This window comes from Ascaphus truei, chromosome 4 (assembly GCF_040206685.1).
Source record: "Ascaphus truei isolate aAscTru1 chromosome 4, aAscTru1.hap1, whole genome shotgun sequence".
NCBI classification, from domain to species: domain Eukaryota; kingdom Metazoa; phylum Chordata; class Amphibia; order Anura; family Ascaphidae; genus Ascaphus; species Ascaphus truei.
In genome coordinates this window covers 154,496,268-154,523,759 of record NC_134486.1, presented here as the reverse complement: position 1 = coordinate 154,523,759, position 27,492 = coordinate 154,496,268, and positions in this window count along the sequence as shown.

Below are 27,492 nucleotides of genomic sequence, written 5' to 3'. Positions count from 1 at the left end.
AAAATATATTTATATATATACCCTTATACACCATTTTAATAAAAAATATCACAAAATTCTTCTAAGTCCCTCGGAAGAGTGAAAGACGCGCACGTTCATTTTCAGAGCTCCTAGACCTTCCTACAGTATAAGAAGTTAGCCAAAAAGTAGCTTCGAAAAACGCTTAGGTTAAGTTTCAGAGTTGCTTCTAATGTACCGAAGCTGGACTTAGACATAATTTCACTCTCACAACATTATGGCTGGTTGGAGACAGTCCGAACCACAAGTACCGGGTCCATGGTTCTGGGCGTATACTGGGGGGACGGGGGGGACTCCCATTAACCCCTGACTATACCGGGGATACGCTTATCACAATGCCTTTCTGGTCTGTGCTGAAGCAGGGCATTCTGGCAGCCAAGTGGCTTGACCTTAATTAGTGAGCCTGGTTACCCCCTCTCGGAACCACAGACTTAGAAATCGCCAGCTCATAAACAGTGCATAAAATATATTTATATATATACCCTTATACACCATTTTAATAAAAAATATCACAAAATTCTTCTAAGTCCCTCGGGAAGAGTGAAAGACGCGCACGTTCATTTTCAGAGCTCCTAGACCTTCCTATAAGAAGTTAGCCAAAAAGTAGCTTCGAAAAACGCTTAGTTTAAGTTTCAGAGTTGCTTCTAATGTACCGAAGCTGGACTTAGACATAATTTCACTCTCACAACATTATGGCTGGTTGGAGACAGTCCGAACCACAAGTCCCGGGTCCATGGTTCTGGGCGTATACTGGGGGGACGGGGACGACTCCCATTAACCCCTGACTATACCGGGGATACGCTTATTACAATGCCTTTCCGGTCTGTGCTGAAGCAGGGCATTCTGGCAGCCAAGTGGCTTGACCTTTATTAGTGAGCCTGGTTACCCCCTCTCGGAACAACAGACTTAGAAATCGCCAGCTCATATACAGTGCATAAAATATATTTATATATATACCCTTATACACCATTTTAATAAAAAATATCACAAAATTCTTCTAAGTCCCTCGGGAAGAGTGAAAGACGCGCACGTTCATTTTCAGAGCTCTTAGACCTTCCCATAAGAAGTTAGCCAAAAAGTAGCTTCGAAAAACGCTTAGGTTAAGTTTCAGAGTTGCTTCTAATGTACCGAAGCTGGACTTAGACATAATTTCACTCTCACAACATTATGGCTGGTTGGAGACAGTCCGAACCACAAGTACCGGGTCCATGGTTCTGGGCGTATACTGGGGGGACGGGGACGACTCCCATTAACCCCTGACTATACCGGGGATACGCTTATCACAATGCCTTTCTGGTCTGTGCTGAAGCAGGGCATTCTGGCAGCCAAGTGGCTTGACCTTTATTAGTGAGCCTGGTTACCCCCTCTCGGAACAACAGACTTAGAAATCGCCAGCTCATATACAGTGCATAAAATATATTTATATATATACCCTTATACACCATTTTAATAAAAAATATCACAAAATTCTTCTAAGTCCCTCGGGAAGAGTGAAAGACGCGCACGTTCATTTTCAGAGTTCCTAGACCTTCCTATAAGAAGTTAGCCAAAAAGTAGCTTCGAAAAACGCTTAGGTTAAGTTTCAGAGTTGCTTCTAATGTACCGAAGCTGGACTTAGACATAATTTCACTCTCACAACATTATGGCTGGTTGGAGACAGTCCGAACCACAAGTACCAGGTCCATGGTTCTGGGCGTATACTGGGGGGACGGGGACGACTCCCATTAACCCCTGACTATACCGGGGATACGCTTATCACAATGCCTTTCTGGTCTGTGCTGAAGCAGGGCATTCTGGCAGCCAAGTGGCTTGACCTTAATTAGTGAGCATGGTTACCCCCTCTCGGAACCACAGACTTAGAAATCGCCAGCTCATAAACAGTGCATAAAATATATTTATATATATACAGTACCCTTATACACCATTTTAATAAAAAATATCACAAAATTCTTCTAAGTCCCTCGGGAAGAGTGAAAGACGCGCACGTTCATTTTCAGAGCTCCTAGACCTTCCTATAAGAAGTTAGCCAAAAAGTAGCTTCGAAAAACGCTTAGTTTAAGTTTCAGAGTTGCTTCTAATGTACCGAAGCTGGACTTAGACATAATTTCACTCTCACAACATTATGGCTGGTTGGAGACAGTCCGAACCACAAGTACCGGGTCCATGGTTCTGGGCGTATACTGGGGGGACGTGGACGACTCCCATTAACCCCTGACTATACCGGGGATACGCTTATTACAATGCCTTTCCGGTCTGTGCTGAAGCAGGGCATTCTGGCAGCCAAGTGGCTTGACCTTTATTAGTGAGCCTGGTTACCCCCTCTCGGAACAACAGACTTAGAAATCGCCAGCTCATATACAGTGCATAAAATATATTTATATATATACCCTTATACACCATTTTAATAAAAAATATCACAAAATTCTTCTAAGTCCCTCGGGAAGAGTGAAAGACGCGCACGTTCATTTTCAGAGCTCCTACACCTTCCTATAAGAAGTTAGCCAAAAAGTAGCTTCGAAAAACGCTTAGGTGAAGTTTCAGAGTTGCTTCTAATGTACCAAAGCTGGACTTAGACATAATTTCACTCTCACAACATTATGGCTGGTTGGAGACAGTCCGAACCACAAGTACCGGGTCCATGATCTGGGCGTATACTGGGGGGACGGGGACGACTCCCATTAACCCCTGACTATACCGGGGATACGCTTATCACAATGCCTTTCTGGTCTGTGCTGAAGCAGGGCATTCTGGCAGCCAAGTGGCTTGACCTTAATTAGTGAGCCAGGTTACCCCCTCTCGGAACCACAGACTTAGAAATCGCAAGCTCATATACAGTGCATAAAATATATTTATATATATACCCTTATACACCATTTTAATAAAAAATATCACAAAATTCTTCTAAGTCCCTCGGGAAGAGTGAAAGACGCGCACGTTCATTTTCAGAGCTCCTAGACCTTCCTATAAGAAGTTAGCCAAAAAGTAGCTTCGAAAAACGCTTAGGTGAAGTTTCAGAGTTGCTTCTAATGTACCAAAGCTGGACTTAGACATAATTTCACTCTCACAACATTATGGCTGGTTGGAGACAGTCCGAACCACAAGTACCGGGTCCATGATCTGGGCGTATACTGGGGGGACGGGGACGACTCCCATTAACCCCTGACTATACCGGGGATACGCTTATCACAATGCCTTTCTGGTCTGTGCTGAAGCAGGGCATTCTGGCAGCCAAGTGGCTTGACCTTTATTAGTGAGCCTGGTTACCCCCTCTCGGAACAACAGACTTAGAAATCGCCAGCTCATATACAGTGCATAAAATATATTTATATATATACCCTTATACACCATTTTAATAAAAAATATCACAAAATTCTTCTAAGTCCCTCGGGAAGAGTGAAAGACGCGCACGTTCATTTTCAGAGTTCCTAGACCTTCCTATAAGAAGTTAGCCAAAAAGTAGCTTCGAAAAACGCTTAGGTTAAGTTTCAGAGTTGCTTCTAATGTACCGAAGCTGGACTTAGACATAATTTCACTCTCACAACATTATGGCTGGTTGGAGACAGTCCGAACCACAAGTACCAGGTCCATGGTTCTGGGCGTATACTGGGGGGACGGGGACGACTCCCATTAACCCCTGACTATACCGGGGATACGCTTATCACAATGCCTTTCTGGTCTGTGCTGAAGCAGGGCATTCTGGCAGCCAAGTGGCTTGACCTTAATTAGTGAGCATGGTTACCCCCTCTCGGAACCACAGACTTAGAAATCGCCAGCTCATAAACAGTGCATAAAATATATTTATATATATACAGTACCCTTATACACCATTTTAATAAAAAATATCACAAAATTCTTCTAAGTCCCTCGGGAAGAGTGAAAGACGCGCACGTTCATTTTCAGAGCTCCTAGACCTTCCTATAAGAAGTTAGCCAAAAAGTAGCTTCGAAAAACGCTTAGTTTAAGTTTCAGAGTTGCTTCTAATGTACCGAAGCTGGACTTAGACATAATTTCACTCTCACAACATTATGGCTGGTTGGAGACAGTCCGAACCACAAGTACCGGGTCCATGGTTCTGGGCGTATACTGGGGGGACGTGGACGACTCCCATTAACCCCTGACTATACCGGGGATACGCTTATTACAATGCCTTTCCGGTCTGTGCTGAAGCAGGGCATTCTGGCAGCCAAGTGGCTTGACCTTTATTAGTGAGCCTGGTTACCCCCTCTCGGAACAACAGACTTAGAAATCGCCAGCTCATATACAGTGCATAAAATATATTTATATATATACCCTTATACACCATTTTAATAAAAAATATCACAAAATTCTTCTAAGTCCCTCGGGAAGAGTGAAAGACGCGCACGTTCATTTTCAGAGCTCCTACACCTTCCTATAAGAAGTTAGCCAAAAAGTAGCTTCGAAAAACGCTTAGGTGAAGTTTCAGAGTTGCTTCTAATGTACCAAAGCTGGACTTAGACATAATTTCACTCTCACAACATTATGGCTGGTTGGAGACAGTCCGAACCACAAGTACCGGGTCCATGATCTGGGCGTATACTGGGGGGACGGGGACGACTCCCATTAACCCCTGACTATACCGGGGATACGCTTATCACAATGCCTTTCTGGTCTGTGCTGAAGCAGGGCATTCTGGCAGCCAAGTGGCTTGACCTTAATTAGTGAGCCAGGTTACCCCCTCTCGGAACCACAGACTTAGAAATCGCAAGCTCATATACAGTGCATAAAATATATTTATATATATACCCTTATACACCATTTTAATAAAAAATATCACAAAATTCTTCTAAGTCCCTCGGGAAGAGTGAAAGACGCGCACGTTCATTTTCAGAGCTCCTAGACCTTCCTATAAGAAGTTAGCCAAAAAGTAGCTTCGAAAAACGCTTAGGTTAAGTTTCAGAGTTGCTTCTAATGTACCGAAGCTGGACTTAGACATAATTTCACTCTCACAACATTATGGCTGGTTGGAGACAGTCCGAACCACAAGTACCGGGTCCATGGTTCTGGGCGTATACTGGGGGGACGGGGACGACTCCCATTAACCCCTGACTATACCGGGGATACGCTTATCACAATGCCTTTCTGGTCTGTGCTGAAGCAGGGCATTCTGGCAGCCAAGTGGCTTGACCTTAATTAGTGAGCCTGGTTACCCCCTCTCGGAACCACAGACTTAGAAATCGCCAGCTCATATACAGTGCATAAAATATATTTATATATATACCCTTATACACCATTTTAATAAAAAATATCACAAAATTCTTCTAAGTCCCTCGGAAGAGTGAAAGACGCGCACGTTCATTTTCAGAGCTCCTAGACCTTCCTATAAGAAGTTAGCCAAAAAGTAGCTTCGAAAAACGCTTAGGTGAAGTTTCAGAGTTGCTTCTAATGTACCGAAGCTGGACTTAGACATAATTTCACTCTCACAACATTATGGCTGGTTGGAGACAGTCCGAACCACAAGTACCGGGTCCATGGTTCTGGGCGTATACTGGGGGGACGGGGACGACTCCCATTAACCCCTGACTATACCGGGGATACGCTTATCACAATGCCTTTCTGGTCTGTGCTGAAGCAGGGCATTCTGGCAGCCAAGTGGCTTGACCTTAATTAGTGAGCCTGGTTACCCCCTCTCGGAACCACAGACTTAGAAATCGCCAGCTCATATACAGTGCATAAAATATATTTATATATATACCCTTATACACCATTTTAATAAAAAATATCACAAAATTCTTCTAAGTCCCTCGGAAGAGTGAAAGACGCGCACGTTCATTTTCAGAGCTCCTAGACCTTCCTATAAGAAGTTAGCCAAAAAGTAGCTTCGAAAAACGCTTAGGTGAAGTTTCAGAGTTGCTTCTAATGTACCGAAGCTGGACTTAGACATAATTTCACTCTCACAACATTATGGCTGGTTGGAGACAGTCCGAACCACAAGTACCGGGTCCATGGTTCTGGGCGTATACTGGGGGGACGGGGACGACTCCCATTAACCCCTGACTATACCGGGGATACGCTTATCACAATGCCTTTCTGGTCTGTGCTGAAGCAGGGCATTCTGGCAGCCAAGTGGCTTGACCTTAATTAGTGAGCCTGGTTACCCCCTCTCGGAACCACAGACTTAGAAATCGCCAGCTCATATACAGTGCATAAAATATATTTATATATATACCCTTATACACCATTTTAATAAAAAATATCACAAAATTCTTCTAAGTCCCTCGGAAGAGTGAAAGACGCGCACGTTCATTTTCAGAGCTCCTAGACCTTCCTATAAGAAGTTAGCCAAAAAGTAGCTTCGAAAAACGCTTAGGTGAAGTTTCAGAGTTGCTTCTAATGTACCAAAGCTGGACTTAGACATAATTTCACTCTCACAACATTATGGCTGGTTGGAGACAGTCCGAACCACAAGTACCGGGTCCATGATCTGGGCGTATACTGGGGGGACGGGGACGACTCCCATTAACCCCTGACTATACCGGGGATACGCTTATCACAATGCCTTTCTGGTCTGTGCTGAAGCAGGGCATTCTGGCAGCCAAGTGGCTTGACCTTAATTAGTGAGCCAGGTTACCCCCTCTCGGAACCACAGACTTAGAAATCGCAAGCTCATATACAGTGCATAAAATATATTTATATATATACCCTTATACACCATTTTAATAAAAAATATCACAAAATTCTTCTAAGTCCCTCGGGAAGAGTGAAAGACGCGCACGTTCATTTTCAGAGCTCCTAGACCTTCCTATAAGAAGTTAGCCAAAAAGTAGCTTCGAAAAACGCTTAGGTTAAGTTTCAGAGTTGCTTCTAATGTACCGAAGCTGGACTTAGACATAATTTCACTCTCACAACATTATGGCTGGTTGGAGACAGTCCGAACCACAAGTACCGGGTCCATGGTTCTGGGCGTATACTGGGGGGACGGGGACGACTCCCATTAACCCCTGACTATACCGGGGATACGCTTATCACAATGCCTTTCTGGTCTGTGCTGAAGCAGGGCATTCTGGCAGCCAAGTGGCTTGACCTTAATTAGTGAGCCTGGTTACCCCCTCTCGGAACCACAGACTTAGAAATCGCCAGCTCATATACAGTGCATAAAATATATTTATATATATACCCTTATACACCATTTTAATAAAAAATATCACAAAATTCTTCTAAGTCCCTCGGAAGAGTGAAAGACGCGCACGTTCATTTTCAGAGCTCCTAGACCTTCCTATAAGAAGTTAGCCAAAAAGTAGCTTCGAAAAACGCTTAGGTGAAGTTTCAGAGTTGCTTCTAATGTACCGAAGCTGGACTTAGACATAATTTCACTCTCACAACATTATGGCTGGTTGGAGACAGTCCGAACCACAAGTACCGGGTCCATGGTTCTGGGCGTATACTGGGGGGACGGGGACGACTCCCATTAACCCCTGACTATACCGGGGATACGCTTATCACAATGCCTTTCTGGTCTGTGCTGAAGCAGGGCATTCTGGCAGCCAAGTGGCTTGACCTTAATTAGTGAGCCTGGTTACCCCCTCTCGGAACCACAGACTTAGAAATCGCCAGCTCATATACAGTGCATAAAATATATTTATATATATACCCTTATACACCATTTTAATAAAAAATATCACAAAATTCTTCTAAGTCCCTCGGAAGAGTGAAAGACGCGCACGTTCATTTTCAGAGCTCCTAGACCTTCCTATAAGAAGTTAGCCAAAAAGTAGCTTCGAAAAACGCTTAGGTGAAGTTTCAGAGTTGCTTCTAATGTACCAAAGCTGGACTTAGACATAATTTCACTCTCACAACATTATGGCTGGTTGGAGACAGTCCGAACCACAAGTACCGGGTCCATGGTTCTGGGCGTATACTGGGGGGACGGGGACGACTCCCATTAACCCCTGACTATACCGGGGATACGCTTATCACAATGCCTTTCTGGTCTGTGCTGAAGCAGGGCATTCTGGCAGCCAAGTGGCTTGACCTTAATTAGTGAGCCAGGTTACCCCCTCTCGGAACCACAGACTTAGAAATCGCAAGCTCATATACAGTGCATAAAATATATTTATATATATACCCTTATACACCATTTTAATAAAAAATATCACAAAATTCTTCTAAGTCCCTCGGGAAGAGTGAAAGACGCGCACGTTCATTTTCAGAGCTCCTAGACCTTCCTATAAGAAGTTAGCCAAAAAGTAGCTTCGAAAAACGCTTAGGTTAAGTTTCAGAGTTGCTTCTAATGTACCGAAGCTGGACTTAGACATAATTTCACTCTCACAACATTATGGCTGGTTGGAGACAGTCCGAACCACAAGTACCGGGTCCATGGTTCTGGGCGTATACTGGGGGGACGGGGACGACTCCCATTAACCCCTGACTATACCGGGGATACGCTTATCACAATGCCTTTCTGGTCTGTGCTGAAGCAGGGCATTCTGGCAGCCAAGTGGCTTGACCTTAATTAGTGAGCCTGGTTACCCCCTCTCGGAACCACAGACTTAGAAATCGCCAGCTCATATACAGTGCATAAAATATATTTATATATATACCCTTATACACCATTTTAATAAAAAATATCACAAAATTCTTCTAAGTCCCTCGGAAGAGTGAAAGACGCGCACGTTCATTTTCAGAGCTCCTAGACCTTCCTATAAGAAGTTAGCCAAAAAGTAGCTTCGAAAAACGCTTAGGTGAAGTTTCAGAGTTGCTTCTAATGTACCAAAGCTGGACTTAGACATAATTTCACTCTCACAACATTATGGCTGGTTGGAGACAGTCCGAACCACAAGTACCGGGTCCATGGTTCTGGGCGTATACTGGGGGGACGGGGACGACTCCCATTAACCCCTGACTATACCGGGGATACGCTTATCACAATGCCTTTCTGGTCTGTGCTGAAGCAGGGCATTCTGGCAGCCAAGTGGCTTGACCTTTATTAGTGAGCCTGGTTACCCCCTCTCGGAACAACAGACTTAGAAATCGCCAGCTCATATACAGTGCATAAAATATATTTATATATATACCCTTATACACCATTTTAATAAAAAATATCACAAAATTCTTCTAAGTCCCTCGGGAAGAGTGAAAGACGCGCACGTTCATTTTCAGAGCTCCTAGACCTTCCTACAGTATAAGAAGTTAGCCAAAAAGTAGCTTCGAAAAACGCTTAGGTTAAGTTTCAGAGTTGCTTCTAATGTACCGAAGCTGGACTTAGACATAATTTCACTCTCACAACATTATGGCTGGTTGGAGACAGTCCGAACCACAAGTACCGGGTCCATGGTTCTGGGCGTATACTGGGGGGACGGGGGGGACTCCCATTAACCCCTGACTATACCGGGGATACGCTTATCACAATGCCTTTCTGGTCTGTGCTGAAGCAGGGCATTCTGGCAGCCAAGTGGCTTGACCTTAATTAGTGAGCCTGGTTACCCCCTCTCGGAACCACAGACTTAGAAATCGCCAGCTCATAAACAGTGCATAAAATATATTTATATATATACCCTTATACACCATTTTAATAAAAAATATCACAAAATTCTTCTAAGTCCCTCGGGAACAGTGAAAGACGCGCACGTTCATTTTCAGAGCTCCTAGACCTTCCTATAAGAAGTTAGCCAAAAAGTAGCTTCGAAAAACGCTTAGTTTAAGTTTCAGAGTTGCTTCTAATGTACCGAAGCTGGACTTAGACATAATTTCACTCTCACAACATTATGGCTGGTTGGAGACAGTCCGAACCACAAGTCCCGGGTCCATGGTTCTGGGCGTATACTGGGGGGACGGGGACGACTCCCATTAACCCCTGACTATACCGGGGATACGCTTATTACAATGCCTTTCCGGTCTGTGCTGAAGCAGGGCATTCTGGCAGCCAAGTGGCTTGACCTTTATTAGTGAGCCTGGTTACCCCCTCTCGGAACAACAGACTTAGAAATCGCCAGCTCATATACAGTGCATAAAATATATTTATATATATACCCTTATACACCATTTTAATAAAAAATATCACAAAATTCTTCTAAGTCCCTCGGGAAGAGTGAAAGACGCGCACGTTCATTTTCAGAGCTCCTAGACCTTCCTATAAGAAGTTAGCCAAAAAGTAGCTTCGAAAAACGCTTAGGTTAAGTTTCAGAGTTGCTTCTAATGTACCAAAGCTGGACTTAGACATAATTTCACTCTCACAACATTATGGCTGGTTGGAGACAGTCCGAACCACAAGTACCGGGTCCATGGTTCTGGGCGTAAACTGGGGGGACCGGGACGACTCCCATTAACCCCTGACTATACCGGGGATACGCTTATCACAATGCCTTTCTGGTCTGTGCTGAAGCAGGGCATTCTGGCAGCCAAGTGGCTTGACCTTTATTAGTGAGCCTGGTTACCCCCTCTCGGAACCACAGACTTAGAAATCGCCAGCTCATATACAGTGCATAAAATATATTTATATATATATACCCTTATACACCATTTTAATAAAAAATATCACAAAATTCTTCTAAGTCCCTCGGGAAGAGTGAAAGACGCGCACGTTCATTTTCAGAGCTCTTAGACCTTCCCATAAGAAGTTAGCCAAAAAGTAGCTTCGAAAAACGCTTAGGTTAAGTTTCAGAGTTGCTTCTAATGTACCGAAGCTGTACTTAGACATAATTTCACTCTCACAACATTATGGCTGGTTGGAGACAGTCCGAACCACAAGTACCGGGTCCATGGTTCTGGGCGTATACTGGGGGGACGGGGACGACTCCCATTAACCCCTGACTATACCGGGGATACGCTTATCACAATGCCTTTCTGGTCTGTGCTGAAGCAGGGCATTCTGGCAGCCAAGTGGCTTGACCTTTATTAGTGAGCCTGGTTACCCCCTCTCGGAACAACAGACTTAGAAATCGCCAGCTCATATACAGTGCATAAAATATATTTATATATATACCCTTATACACCATTTTAATAAAAAATATCACAAAATTCTTCTAAGTCCCTCGGAAGAGTGAAAGACGCGCACGTTCATTTTCAGAGCTCCTAGACCTTCCTATAAGAAGTTAGCCAAAAAGTAGCTTCGAAAAACGCTTAGGTGAAGTTTCAGAGTTGCTTCTAATGTACCAAAGCTGGACTTAGACATAATTTCACTCTCACAACATTATGGCTGGTTGGAGACAGTCCGAACCACAAGTACCGGGTCCATGGTTCTGGGCGTATACTGGGGGGACGGGGACGACTCCCATTAACCCCTGACTATACCGGGGATACGCTTATCACAATGCCTTTCTGGTCTGTGCTGAAGCAGGGCATTCTGGCAGCCAAGTGGCTTGACCTTAATTAGTGAGCCAGGTTACCCCCTCTCGGAACCACAGACTTAGAAATCGCAAGCTCATATACAGTGCATAAAATATATTTATATATATACCCTTATACACCATTTTAATAAAAAATATCACAAAATTCTTCTAAGTCCCTCGGGAAGAGTGAAAGACGCGCACGTTCATTTTCAGAGCTCCTAGACCTTCCTATAAGAAGTTAGCCAAAAAGTAGCTTCGAAAAACGCTTAGGTTAAGTTTCAGAGTTGCTTCTAATGTACCGAAGCTGGACTTAGACATAATTTCACTCTCACAACATTATGGCTGGTTGGAGACAGTCCGAACCACAAGTACCGGGTCCATGGTTCTGGGCGTATACTGGGGGGACGGGGACGACTCCCATTAACCCCTGACTATACCGGGGATACGCTTATCACAATGCCTTTCTGGTCTGTGCTGAAGCAGGGCATTCTGGCAGCCAAGTGGCTTGACCTTAATTAGTGAGCCTGGTTACCCCCTCTCGGAACCACAGACTTAGAAATCGCCAGCTCATATACAGTGCATAAAATATATTTATATATATACCCTTATACACCATTTTAATAAAAAATATCACAAAATTCTTCTAAGTCCCTCGGAAGAGTGAAAGACGCGCACGTTCATTTTCAGAGCTCCTAGACCTTCCTATAAGAAGTTAGCCAAAAAGTAGCTTCGAAAAACGCTTAGGTGAAGTTTCAGAGTTGCTTCTAATGTACCAAAGCTGGACTTAGACATAATTTCACTCTCACAACATTATGGCTGGTTGGAGACAGTCCGAACCACAAGTACCGGGTCCATGGTTCTGGGCGTATACTGGGGGGACGGGGACGACTCCCATTAACCCCTGACTATACCGGGGATACGCTTATCACAATGCCTTTCTGGTCTGTGCTGAAGCAGGGCATTCTGGCAGCCAAGTGGCTTGACCTTTATTAGTGAGCCTGGTTACCCCCTCTCGGAACAACAGACTTAGAAATCGCCAGCTCATATACAGTGCATAAAATATATTTATATATATACCCTTATACACCATTTTAATAAAAAATATCACAAAATTCTTCTAAGTCCCTCGGGAAGAGTGAAAGACGCGCACGTTCATTTTCAGAGCTCCTAGACCTTCCTACAGTATAAGAAGTTAGCCAAAAAGTAGCTTCGAAAAACGCTTAGGTTAAGTTTCAGAGTTGCTTCTAATGTACCGAAGCTGGACTTAGACATAATTTCACTCTCACAACATTATGGCTGGTTGGAGACAGTCCGAACCACAAGTACCGGGTCCATGGTTCTGGGCGTATACTGGGGGGACGGGGGGGACTCCCATTAACCCCTGACTATACCGGGGATACGCTTATCACAATGCCTTTCTGGTCTGTGCTGAAGCAGGGCATTCTGGCAGCCAAGTGGCTTGACCTTAATTAGTGAGCCTGGTTACCCCCTCTCGGAACCACAGACTTAGAAATCGCCAGCTCATAAACAGTGCATAAAATATATTTATATATATACCCTTATACACCATTTTAATAAAAAATATCACAAAATTCTTCTAAGTCCCTCGGGAAGAGTGAAAGACGCGCACGTTCATTTTCAGAGCTCCTAGACCTTCCTATAAGAAGTTAGCCAAAAAGTAGCTTCGAAAAACGCTTAGGTTAAGTTTCAGAGTTGCTTCTAATGTACCAAAGCTGGACTTAGACATAATTTCACTCTCACAACATTATGGCTGGTTGGAGACAGTCCGAACCACAAGTACCGGGTCCATGGTTCTGGGCGTAAACTGGGGGGACCGGGACGACTCCCATTAACCCCTGACTATACCGGGGATACGCTTATCACAATGCCTTTCTGGTCTGTGCTGAAGCAGGGCATTCTGGCAGCCAAGTGGCTTGACCTTTATTAGTGAGCCTGGTTACCCCCTCTCGGAACCACAGACTTAGAAATCGCCAGCTCATATACAGTGCATAAAATATATTTATATATATATACCCTTATACACCATTTTAATAAAAAATATCACAAAATTCTTCTAAGTCCCTCGGGAAGAGTGAAAGACGCGCACGTTCATTTTCAGAGCTCTTAGACCTTCCCATAAGAAGTTAGCCAAAAAGTAGCTTCGAAAAACGCTTAGGTTAAGTTTCAGAGTTGCTTCTAATGTACCGAAGCTGTACTTAGACATAATTTCACTCTCACAACATTATGGCTGGTTGGAGACAGTCCGAACCACAAGTACCGGGTCCATGGTTCTGGGCGTATACTGGGGGGACGGGGACGACTCCCATTAACCCCTGACTATACCGGGGATACGCTTATCACAATGCCTTTCTGGTCTGTGCTGAAGCAGGGCATTCTGGCAGCCAAGTGGCTTGACCTTTATTAGTGAGCCTGGTTACCCCCTCTCGGAACAACAGACTTAGAAATCGCCAGCTCATATACAGTGCATAAAATATATTTATATATATACCCTTATACACCATTTTAATAAAAAATATCACAAAATTCTTCTAAGTCCCTCGGGAAGAGTGAAAGACGCGCACGTTCATTTTCAGAGTTCCTAGACCTTCCTATAAGAAGTTAGCCAAAAAGTAGCTTCGAAAAACGCTTAGGTTAAGTTTCAGAGTTGCTTCTAATGTACCGAAGCTGGACTTAGACATAATTTCACTCTCACAACATTATGGCTGGTTGGAGACAGTCCGAACCACAAGTACCAGGTCCATGGTTCTGGGCGTATACTGGGGGGACGGGGACGACTCCCATTAACCCCTGACTATACCGGGGATACGCTTATCACAATGCCTTTCTGGTCTGTGCTGAAGCAGGGCATTCTGGCAGCCAAGTGGCTTGACCTTAATTAGTGAGCATGGTTACCCCCTCTCGGAACCACAGACTTAGAAATCGCCAGCTCATAAACAGTGCATAAAATATATTTATATATATACAGTACCCTTATACACCATTTTAATAAAAAATATCACAAAATTCTTCTAAGTCCCTCGGGAAGAGTGAAAGACGCGCACGTTCATTTTCAGAGCTCCTAGACCTTCCTATAAGAAGTTAGCCAAAAAGTAGCTTCGAAAAACGCTTAGTTTAAGTTTCAGAGTTGCTTCTAATGTACCGAAGCTGGACTTAGACATAATTTCACTCTCACAACATTATGGCTGGTTGGAGACAGTCCGAACCACAAGTACCGGGTCCATGGTTCTGGGCGTATACTGGGGGGACGGGGACGACTCCCATTAACCCCTGACTATACCGGGGATACGCTTATTACAATGCCTTTCCGGTCTGTGCTGAAGCAGGGCATTCTGGCAGCCAAGTGGCTTGACCTTTATTAGTGAGCCTGGTTACCCCCTCTCGGAACAACAGACTTAGAAATCGCCAGCTCATATACAGTGCATAAAATATATTTATATATATACCCTTATACACCATTTTAATAAAAAATATCACAAAATTCTTCTAAGTCCCTCGGGAAGAGTGAAAGACGCGCACGTTCATTTTCAGAGCTCCTACACCTTCCTATAAGAAGTTAGCCAAAAAGTAGCTTCGAAAAACGCTTAGGTGAAGTTTCAGAGTTGCTTCTAATGTACCAAAGCTGGACTTAGACATAATTTCACTCTCACAACATTATGGCTGGTTGGAGACAGTCCGAACCACAAGTACCGGGTCCATGGTTCTGGGCGTAAACTGGGGGGACCGGGACGACTCCCATTAACCCCTGACTATACCGGGGATACGCTTATCACAATGCCTTTCTGGTCTGTGCTGAAGCAGGGCATTCTGGCAGCCAAGTGGCTTGACCTTTATTAGTGAGCCTGGTTACCCCCTCTCGGAACCACAGACTTAGAAATCGCCAGCTCATATACAGTGCATAAAATATATTTATATATATACCCTTATACACCATTTTAATAAAAAATATCACAAAATTCTTCTAAGTCCCTCGGGAAGAGTGAAAGACGCGCACGTTCATTTTCAGAGCTCTTAGACCTTCCCATAAGAAGTTAGCCAAAAAGTAGCTTCGAAAAACGCTTAGGTTAAGTTTCAGAGTTGCTTCTAATGTACCGAAGCTGGACTTAGACATAATTTCACTCTCACAACATTATGGCTGGTTGGAGACAGTCCGAACCACAAGTACCGGGTCCATGGTTCTGGGCGTATACTGGGGGGACGGGGACGACTCCCATTAATCCCTGACTATACCGGGGATACGCTTATTACAATGCCTTTCCGGTCTGTGCTGAAGCAGGGCATTCTGGCAGCCAAGTGGCTTGACCTTTATTAGTGAGCCTGGTTACCCCCTCTCGGAACCACAGACTTAGAAATCGCCAGCTCATATACAGTGCATAAAATATATTTATATATATATACCCTTATACACCATTTTAATAAAAAATATCACAAAATTCTTCTAAGTACCTCGGGAAGAGTGAAAGACGCGCACGTTCATTTTCAGAGCTCTTAGACCTTCCCATAAGAAGTTAGCCAAAAAGTAGCTTCGAAAAACGCTTAGGTTAAGTTTCAGAGTTGCTTCTAATGTACCGAAGCTGGACTTAGACATAATTTCACTCTCACAACATTATGGCTGGTTGGAGACAGTCCGAACCACAAGTACCGGGTCCATGGTTCTGGGCGTATACTGGGGGGACGGGGACGACTCCCATTAACCCCTGACTATACCGGGGATACGCTTATCACAATGCCTTTCTGGTCTGTGCTGAAGCAGGGCATTCTGGCAGCCAAGTGGCTTGACCTTAATTAGTGAGCATGGTTACCCCCTCTCGGAACCACAGACTTAGAAATCGCCAGCTCATAAACAGTGCATAAAATATATTTATATATATACAGTACCCTTATACACCATTTTAATAAAAAATATCACAAAATTCTTCTAAGTCCCTCGGGAAGAGTGAAAGACGCGCACGTTCATTTTCAGAGCTCCTAGACCTTCCTATAAGAAGTTAGCCAAAAAGTAGCTTCGAAAAACGCTTAGTTTAAGTTTCAGAGTTGCTTCTAATGTACCGAAGCTGGACTTAGACATAATTTCACTCTCACAACATTATGGCTGGTTGGAGACAGTCCGAACCACAAGTACCGGGTCCATGGTTCTGGGCGTATACTGGGGGGACGGGGACGACTCCCATTAACCCCTGACTATACCGGGGATACGCTTATTACAATGCCTTTCCGGTCTGTGCTGAAGCAGGGCATTCTGGCAGCCAAGTGGCTTGACCTTTATTAGTGAGCCTGGTTACCCCCTCTCGGAACAACAGACTTAGAAATCGCCAGCTCATATACAGTGCATAAAATATATTTATATATATACCCTTATAAACCATTTTAATAAAAAATATCACAAAATTCTTCTAAGTCCCTCGGGAAGAGTGAAAGACGCGCACGTTCATTTTCAGAGCTCCTACACCTTCCTATAAGAAGTTAGCCAAAAAGTAGCTTCGAAAAACGCTTAGGTTAAGTTTCAGAGTTGCTTCTAATGTACCAAAGCTGGACTTAGACATAATTTCACTCTCACAACATTATGGCTGGTTGGAGACAGTCCGAACCACAAGTACCGGGTCCATGGTTCTGGGCGTAAACTGGGGGGACCGGGACGACTCCCATTAACCCCTGACTATACCGGGGATACGCTTATCACAATGCCTTTCTGGTCTGTGCTGAAGCAGGGCATTCTGGCAGCCAAGTGGCTTGACCTTTATTAGTGAGCCTGGTTACCCCCTCTCGGAACCACAGACTTAGAAATCGCCAGCTCATATACAGTGCATAAAATATATTTATATATATACCCTTATACACCATTTTAATAAAAAATATCACAAAATTCTTCTAAGTCCCTCGGGAAGAGTGAAAGACGCGCACGTTCATTTTCAGAGCTCTTAGACCTTCCCATAAGAAGTTAGCCAAAAAGTAGCTTCGAAAAACGCTTAGGTTAAGTTTCAGAGTTGCTTCTAATGTACCGAAGCTGGACTTAGACATAATTTCACTCTCACAACATTATGGCTGGTTGGAGACAGTCCGAACCACAAGTACCGGGTCCATGGTTCTGGGCGTATACTGGGGGGACGGGGACGACTCCCATTAATCCCTGACTATACCGGGGATACGCTTATCACAATGCCTTTCTGGTCTGTGCTGAAGCAGGGCATTCTGGCAGCCAAGTGGCTTGACCTTAATTAGTGAGCCTGGTTACCCCCTCTCGGAACCACAGACTTAGAAATCGCCAGCTCATATACAGTGCATAAAATATATTTATATATATACCCTTATACACCATTTTAATAAAAAATATCACAAAATTCTTCTAAGTCCCTCGGGAAGAGTGAAAGACGCGCACGTTCATTTTCAGAGCTCCTAGGCCTTCCCATAAGAAGTTAGCAAAAAAGTAGCTTCGAAAAACGCTTAGGTTAAGTTTCAGAGTTGCTTCTAATGTACCGAAGCTGGACTTTGACATAATTTCACTCTCACAACATTATGGCTGGTTGGAGACAGTCCGAACCACAAGTACCGGGTCCATGGTTCTGGGCGTATACTGGGGGGACGGGGACGACTCCCATTAACCCCTGACTATACCGGGGATACGCTTATCACAATGCCTTTCTGGTCTGTGCTGAAGCAGGGCATTCTGGCAGCCAAGTGGCTTGACCTTAATTAGTGAGCCTGGTTACCCCCTCTCGGAACCACAGACTTAGAAATCGCCAGCTCATATACAGTGCATAAAATATATTTATATATATACCCTTATACACCATTTTAATAAAAAATATCACAAAATTCTTCTAAGTACCTCGGGAAGAGTGAAAGACGCGCACGTTCATTTTCAGAGCTCCTAGACCTTCTAATAAGAAGTTAGCCAAAAAGTAGCTTCGAAAAACGCTTAGGTTAAGTTTCAGAGTTGCTTCTAATGTACCGAAGCTGGACTTAGACATAATTTCACTCTCACAACATTATGGCTGGTTGGAGACAGTCCGAACCACAAGTACCGGGTCCATGGTTCTGGGCGTATACTGGGGGGACGGGGACGACTCCCATTAACCCCTGACTATACCGGGGATACGCTTATCACAATGCCTTTCTGGTCTGTGCTGAAGCAGGGCATTCTGGCAGCCAAGTGGCTTGACCTTAATTAGTGAGCCTGATTACCCCCTCTCGGAACCACAGACTTAGAAATCGCCAGCTCATATACAGTGCATAAAATATATTTATATATATACCCTTATACACCATTTTAATAAGAAATATCACAAAATTCTTCTACAGTAAGTACCTCGGGAAGAGTGAAAGACGCGCACGTTCATTTTCAGAGCTCCTAGACCTTCCTATAAGAAGTTAGCCAAAAAGTAGCTTCGAAAAACGCTTAGGTTAAGTTTCAGAGTTGCTTCTAATGTACCAAAGCTGGACTTAGACATAATTTCACTCTCACAACATTATGGCTGGTTGGAGACAGTCCGAACCACAAGTACCGGGTCCATGGTTCTGGGCGTAAACTGGGGGGACCGGGACGACTCCCATTAACCCCTGACTATACCGGGGATACGCTTATCACAATGCCTTTCTGGTCTGTGCTGAAGCAGGGCATTCTGGCAGCCAAGTGGCTTGACCTTTATTAGTGAGCCTGGTTACCCCCTCTCGGAACCACAGACTTAGAAATCGCCAGCTCATATACAGTGCATAAAATATATTTATATATATACCCTTATACACCATTTTAATAAAAAATATCACAAAATTCTTCTAAGTCCCTCGGGAAGAGTGAAAGACGCGCACGTTCATTTTCAGAGCTCTTAGACCTTCCCATAAGAAGTTAGCCAAAAAGTAGCTTCGAAAAACGCTTAGGTTAAGTTTCAGAGTTGCTTCTAATGTACCGAAGCTGGACTTAGACATAATTTCACTCTCACAACATTATGGCTGGTTGGAGACAGTCCGAACCACAAGTACCGGGTCCATGGTTCTGGGCGTATACTGGGGGGACGGGGACGACTCCCATTAACCCCTGACTATACCGGGGATACGCTTATTACAATGCCTTTCCGGTCTGTGCTGAAGCAGGGCATTCTGGCAGCCAAGTGGCTTGACCTTTATTAGTGAGCCTGGTTACCCCCTCTCGGAACAACAGACTTAGAAATCGCCAGCTCATATACAGTGCATAAAATATATTTATATATATACCCTTATACACCATTTTAATTAAAAATATCACAAAATTCTTCTAAGTCCCTCGGGAAGAGTGAAAGACGCGCACGTTCATTTTCAGAGCTCCTACACCTTCCTATAAGAAGTTAGCCAAAAAGTAGCTTCGAAAAACGCTTAGGTTAAGTTTCAGAGTTGCTTCTAATGTACCAAAGCTGGACTTAGACATAATTTCACTCTCACAACATTATGGCTGGTTGGAGACAGTCCGAACCACAAGTACCGGGTCCATGGTTCTGGGCGTAAACTGGGGGGACCGGGACGACTCCCATTAACCCCTGACTATACCGGGGATACGCTTATCACAATGCCTTTCTGGTCTGTGCTGAAGCAGGGCATTCTGGCAGCCAAGTGGCTTGACCTTTATTAGTGAGCCTGGTTACCCCCTCTCGGAACCACAGACTTAGAAATCGCCAGCTCATATACAGTGCATAAAATATATTTATATATATACCCTTATACACCATTTTAATAAAAAATATCACAAAATTCTTCTAAGTCCCTCGGGAAGAGTGAAAGACGCGCACGTTCATTTTCAGAGCTCTTAGACCTTCCCATAAGAAGTTAGCCAAAAAGTAGCTTCGAAAAACGCTTAGGTTAAGTTTCAGAGTTGCTTCTAATGTACCAAAGCTGGACTTAGACATAATTTCACTCTCACAACATTATGGCTGGTTGGAGACAGTCCGAACCACAAGTACCGGGTCCATGGTTCTGGGCGTAAACTGGGGGGACCGGGACGACTCCCATTAACCCCTGACTATACCGGGGATACGCTTATCACAATGCCTTTCTGGTCTGTGCTGAAGCAGGGCATTCTGGCAGCCAAGTGGCTTGACCTTTATTAGTGAGCCTGGTTACCCCCTCTCGGAACCACAGACTTAGAAATCGCCAGCTCATATACAGTGCATAAAATATATTTATATATATACCCTTATACACCATTTTAATAAAAAATATCACAAAATTCTTCTAAGTCCCTCGGGAAGAGTGAAAGACGCGCACGTTCATTTTCAGAGCTCTTAGACCTTCCCATAAGAAGTTAGCCAAAAAGTAGCTTCGAAAAACGCTTAGGTTAAGTTTCAGAGTTGCTTCTAATGTACCGAAGCTGGACTTAGACATAATTTCACTCTCACAACATTATGGCTGGTTGGAGACAGTCCGAACCACAAGTACCGGGTCCATGGTTCTGGGCGTATACTGGGGGGACGGGGACGACTCCCATTAATCCCTGACTATACCGGGGATACGCTTATCACAATGCCTTTCTGGTCTGTGCTGAAGCAGGGCATTCTGGCAGCCAAGTGGCTTGACCTTAATTAGTGAGCCTGGTTACCCCCTCTCGGAACCACAGACTAAGAAATCGCCAGCTCATATACAGTGCATAAAATATATTTATATATATACCCTTATACACCATTTTAATAAAAAATATCACAAAATTCTTCTAAGTCCCTCGGGAAGAGTGAAAGACGCGCACGTTCATTTTCAGAGCTCCTAGGCCTTCCCATAAGAAGTTAGCAAAAAAGTAGCTTCGAAAAACGCTTAGGTTAAGTTTCAGAGTTGCTTCTAATGTACCGAAGCTGGACTGACATAATTTCACTCTCACAACATTATGGCTGGTTGGAGACAGTCCGAACCACAAGTACCGGGTCCATGGTTCTGGGCGTATACTGGGGGGACGGGGACGACTCCCATTAACCCCTGACTATACCGGGGATACGCTTATCACAATGCCTTTCTGGTCTGTGCTGAAGCAGGGCATTCTGGCAGCCAAGTGGCTTGACCTTAATTAGTGAGCCTGGTTACCCCCTCTCGGAACCACAGACTTAGAAATCGCCAGCTCATATACAGTGCATAAAATATATTTATATATATACCCTTATACACCATTTTAATAAAAAATATCACAAAATTCTTCTAAGTACCTCGGGAAGAGTGAAAGACGCGCACGTTCATTTTCAGAGCTCCTAGACCTTCCTATAAGAAGTTAGCCAAAAAGTAGCTTCGAAAAACGCTTAGGTTAAGTTTCAGAGTTGCTTCTAATGTACCAAAGCTGGACTTAGACATAATTTCACTCTCACAACATTATGGCTGGTTGGAGACAGTCCGAACCACAAGTACCGGGTCCATGGTTCTGGGCGTAAACTGGGGGGACCGGGACGACTCCCATTAACCCCTGACTATACCGGGGATACGCTTATCACAATGCCTTTCTGGTCTGTGCTGAAGCAGGGCATTCTGGCAGCCAAGTGGCTTGACCTTTATTAGTGAGCCTGGTTACCCCCTCTCGGAACCACAGACTTAGAAATCGCCAGCTCATATACAGTGCATAAAATATATTTATATATATACCCTTATACACCATTTTAATAAAAAATATCACAAAATTCTTCTAAGTCCCTCGGGAAGAGTGAAAGACGCGCACGTTCATTTTCAGAGCTCTTAGACCTTCCCATAAGAAGTTAGCCAAAAAGTAGCTTCGAAAAACGCTTAGGTTAAGTTTCAGAGTTGCTTCTAATGTACCGAAGCTGGACTTAGACATAATTTCACTCTCACAACATTATGGCTGGTTGGAGACAGTCCGAACCACAAGTACCGGGTCCATGGTTCTGGGCGTATACTGGGGGGGACGGGGACGACTCCCATTAATCCCTGACTATACCGGGGATACGCTTATCACAATGCCTTTCTGGTCTGTGCTGAAGCAGGGCATTCTGGCAGCCAAGTGGCTTGACCTTAATTAGTGAGCCTGGTTACCCCCTCTCGGAACCACAGACTTAGAAATCGCCAGCTCATATACAGTGCATAAAATATATTTATATATATACCCTTATACACCATTTTAATAAAAAATATCACAAAATTCTTCTAAGTCCCTCGGGAAGAGTGAAAGACGCGCACGTTCATTTTCAGAGCTCCTAGGCCTTCCCATAAGAAGTTAGCAAAAAAGTAGCTTCGAAAAACGCTTAGGTTAAGTTTCAGAGTTGCTTCTAATGTACCAAAGCTGGACGTAGACATAATTTCACTCTCACAACATTATGGCTGGTTGGAGACAGTCCGAACCACAAGTACCGGGTCCATGGTTCTGGGCGTATACTGGGGGGACGGGGGGGACTCCCATTAACCCCTGACTATACCGGAGATACGCTTATCACAATGCCTTTCTGGTCTGTGCTGAAGCAGGGCATTCTGGCAGCCAAGTGGCTTGACCTTTATTAGTGAGCCTGGTTACCCCCTCTCGGAACCACAGACTTAGAAATTTCCTGCTCATATACAGTGCATAAAATATATTTATATATATACCCTTATACACCATTTTAATAAAAAATATCACAAAATTCTTCTAAGTCCCTCGGGAAGAGTGAAAGATGCGCACGTTCATTTTCAGAGCTTCTAGACCTTCCCATAAGAAGTTAGCCAAAAAGTAGATTCGAAAAACGCTTAGGTTAAGTTTCAGAGTTGCTTCTAATGTACCGAAGCTGGACTTAACATACTGTAATTTCACTCTCACAACATTATGGCTGGTTGGAGACAGTCCGAACCACAAGTACCGGGTCCATGGTTCTGGGCGTATACTGGGGGGACGGGGGGGACTCCCATTAACCCCTGACTATACCGGGGATACGCTTATCACAATGCCTTTCTGGTCTGTGCTGAAGCAGGGCATTCTGGCAGCCAAGTGGCTTGACCTTAATTAGTGAGCCTGGTTACCCCCTCTCGGAACCACAGACTTAGAAATCGCCAGCTCAAATACAGTGCATAAAATATATTTATATATATACCCTTATACACCATTTTAATAAAAAATATCACAAAATTATTCTAAGTACCTCGGGAAGAGTGAAAGACGCGCACGTTCATTTTCAGAGCTCCTAGACCTTCTAATAAGAAGTTAGCCAAAAAGTAGCTTCGAAAAACGCTTAGGTGAAGTTTCAGAGTTGCTTCTAATGTACCAAAGCTGGACTTAGACATAATTTCACTCTCACAACATTATGGCTGGTTGGAGACAGTCCGAACCACAAGTACCGGGTCCATGGTTCTGGGCGTATACTGGGGGGACGGGGACGACTCCCATTAACCCCTGACTATACCGGGGATACGCTTATCACAATGCCTTTCTGGTCTGTGCTGAAGCAGGGCATTCTGGCAGCCAAGTGGCTTGACCTTTATTAGTGAGCCTGGTTACCCCCTCTCGGAACAACAGACTTAGAAATCGCCAGCTCATATACAGTGCATAAAATATATTTATATATATACCCTTATACACCATTTTAATAAAAAATATCACAAAATTCTTCTAAGTCCCTCGGGAAGAGTGAAAGACGCGCACGTTCATTTTCAGAGCTCCTAGACCTTCCTATAAGAAGTTACTGTAGCCAAAAAGTAGCTTCGAAAAACGCTTAGGTTAAGTTTCAGAGTTGCTTCTAATGTACCAAAGCTGGACGTAGACATAATTTCACTCTCACAACATTATGGCTGGTTGGAGACAGTCCGAACCACAAGTACCGGGTCCATGGTTCTGGGCGTATACTGGGGAGACGGGGGGGACTCCCATTAACCCCTGACTATACCGGGGATACGCTTATCACAATGCCTTTCTGGTCTGTGCTGAAGCAGGGCATTCTGGCAGCCAAGTGGCTTGACCTTTATTAGTGAGCCTGGTTACCCCCTCTCGGAACCACAGACTTAGAAATTTCCTGCTCATATACAGTGCATAAAATATATTTATATATATACCCTTATACACCATTTTAATAAAAAATATCACAAAATTCTTCTAAGTCCCTCGGGAAGAGTGAAAGATGCGCACGTTCATTTTCAGAGCTTCTAGACCTTCCCATAAGAAGTTAGCCAAAAAGTAGCTTCGAAAAACGCTTAGGTTAAGTTTCAGAGTTGCTTCTAATGTACCGAAGCTGGACTTAACATACTGTAATTTCACTCTCACAACATTATGGCTGGTTGGAGACAGTCCGAACCACAAGTACCGGGTCCATGGTTCTGGGCGTATACTGGGGGGACGGGGGGGACTCCCATTAACCCCTGACTATACCGGGGATACGCTTATCACAATGCCTTTCTGGTCTGTGCTGAAGCAGGGCATTCTGGCAGCCAAGTGGCTTGACCTTAATTAGTGAGCCTGGTTACCCCCTCTCGGAACCACAGACTTAGAAATCGCCAGCTCATATACAGTGCATAAAATATATTTATATATATACCCTTATACACCATTTTAATAAAAAATATCACAAAATTCTTCTAAGTCCCTCGGGAAGAGTGAAAGATGCGCACGTTCATTTTCAGAGCTCCTAGACCTTCCCATAAGAAGTTAGCCAAAAAGTAGCTTCGAAAAACGCTTAGGTGAAGTTTCAGAGTTGCTTCTAATGTACCAAAGCTGGACTTAGACATAATTTCACTCTCACAACATTATGGCTGGTTGGAGACAGTCCGAACCACAAGTACCGGGTCCATGGTTCTGGGCGTATACTGGGGGGACGGGGACGACTCCCATTAACCCCTGACTATACCGGGGATACGCTTATCACAATGCCTTTCTGGTCTGTGCTGAAGCAGGGCATTCTGGCAGCCAAGTGGCTTGACCTTTATTAGTGAGCCTGGTTACCCCCTCTCGGAACAACAGACTTAGAAATCGCCAGCTCATATACAGTGCATAAAATATATTTATATATATACCCTTATACACCATTTTAATAAAAAATATCACAAAATTCTTCTAAGTCCCTCGGGAAGAGTGAAAGACGCGCACGTTCATTTTCAGAGCTCCTAGACCTTCCTATAAGAAGTTACTGTAGCCAAAAAGTAGCTTCGAAAAACGCTTAGGTTAAGTTTCAGAGTTGCTTCTAATGTACCAAAGCTGGACGTAGACATAATTTCACTCTCACAACATTATGGCTGGTTGGAGACAGTCCGAACCACAAGTACCGGGTCCATGGTTCTGGGCGTATACTGGGGAGACGGGGGGGACTCCCATTAACCCCTGACTATACCGGGGATACGCTTATCACAATGCCTTTCTGGTCTGTGCTGAAGCAGGGCATTCTGGCAGCCAAGTGGCTTGACCTTTATTAGTGAGCCTGGTTACCCCCTCTCGGAACCACAGACTTAGAAATTTCCTGCTCATATACAGTGCATAAAATATATTTATATATATACCCTTATACACCATTTTAATAAAAAATATCACAAAATTCTTCTAAGTCCCTCGGGAAGAGTGAAAGATGCGCACGTTCATTTTCAGAGCTTCTAGACCTTCCCATAAGAAGTTAGCCAAAAAGTAGCTTCGAAAAACGCTTAGGTTAAGTTTCAGAGTTGCTTCTAATGTACCGAAGCTGGACTTAACATACTGTAATTTCACTCTCACAACATTATGGCTGGTTGGAGACAGTCCGAACCACAAGTACCGGGTCCATGGTTCTGGGCGTATACTGGGGGGACGGGGGGGACTCCCATTAACCCCTGACTATACCGGGGATACGCTTATCACAATGCCTTTCTGGTCTGTGCTGAAGCAGGGCATTCTGGCAGCCAAGTGGCTTGACCTTAATTAGTGAGCCTGGTTACCCCCTCTCGGAACCACAGACTTAGAAATCGCCAGCTCATATACAGTGCATAAAATATATTTATATATATACCCTTATACACCATTTTAATAAAAAATATCACAAAATTCTTCTAAGTCCCTCGGGAAGAGTGAAAGATGCGCACGTTCATTTTCAGAGCTCCTAGACCTTCCCATAAGAAGTTAGCCAAAAAGTAGCTTCGAAAAACGCTTAGGTGAAGTTTCAGAGTTGCTTCTAATGTACCAAAGCTGGACTTAGACATAATTTCACTCTCACAACATTATGGCTGGTTGGAGACAGTCCGAACCACAAGTACCGGGTCCATGGTTCTGGGCGTATACTGGGGGGACGGGGACGACTCCCATTAACCCCTGACTATACCGGGGATACGCTTATCACAATGCCATTCTGGTCTGTGCTGAAGCAGGGCATTCTGGCAGCCAAGTGGCTTGACCTTTATTAGTGAGCCTGGTTACCCCCTCTCGGAACCACAGACTTAGAAATCGCCAGCTCATATACAGTGCATAAAATATATTTATATATATATACCCTTATACACCATTTTAATAAAAAATATCACAAAATTCTTCTAAGTCCCTCGGGAAGAGTGAAAGACGCGCACGTTAATTTTGAGAGCTCCTAAACCTTCCTATAAGAAGTTAGCCAAAAAGTAGCTTCGAAAAACGCTTAGGTTAAGTTTCAGAGTTGCTTCTAATGTACCAAAGCTGGACTTAGACATAATTTCACTCTCACAACATTATGGCTGGTTGGAGACAGTCCGAACCACAAGTACCGGGTCCATGGTACTGGGCGTATACTGGGGGGACGGGGGGGACTCCCATTAACCCCTGACTATACCGGGGATACGCTTATCACAATGCCTTTCTGGTCTGTGCTGAAGCAGGGCATTCTGGCAGCCAAGTGGCTTGACCTTAATTAGTGAGCCTGGTTACCCCCTCTTGGAACCACAGACTTAGAAATCGCCAGCTCATATACAGTGCATAAAATATATTTATATATATACCCTTATACACCATTTTAATAAAAAATATCACAAAATTCTTCTAAGTCCCTCGGGAAGAGTGAAAGATGCGCACGTTCATTTTCAGAGCTCCTAGACCTTCCCATAAGAAGTTAGCCAAAAAGTAGCTTCGAAAAACGCTTAGGTGAAGTTTCAGAGTTGCTTCTAATGTACCAAAGCTGGACTTAGACATAATTTCACTCTCACAACATTATGGCTGGTTGGAGACAGTCCGAACCACAAGTACCGGGTCCATGGTTCTGGGCGTATACTGGGGGGACGGGGGGGACTCCCATTAACCCCTGACTATACCGGGGATACGCTTATCACAATGCCTTTCTGG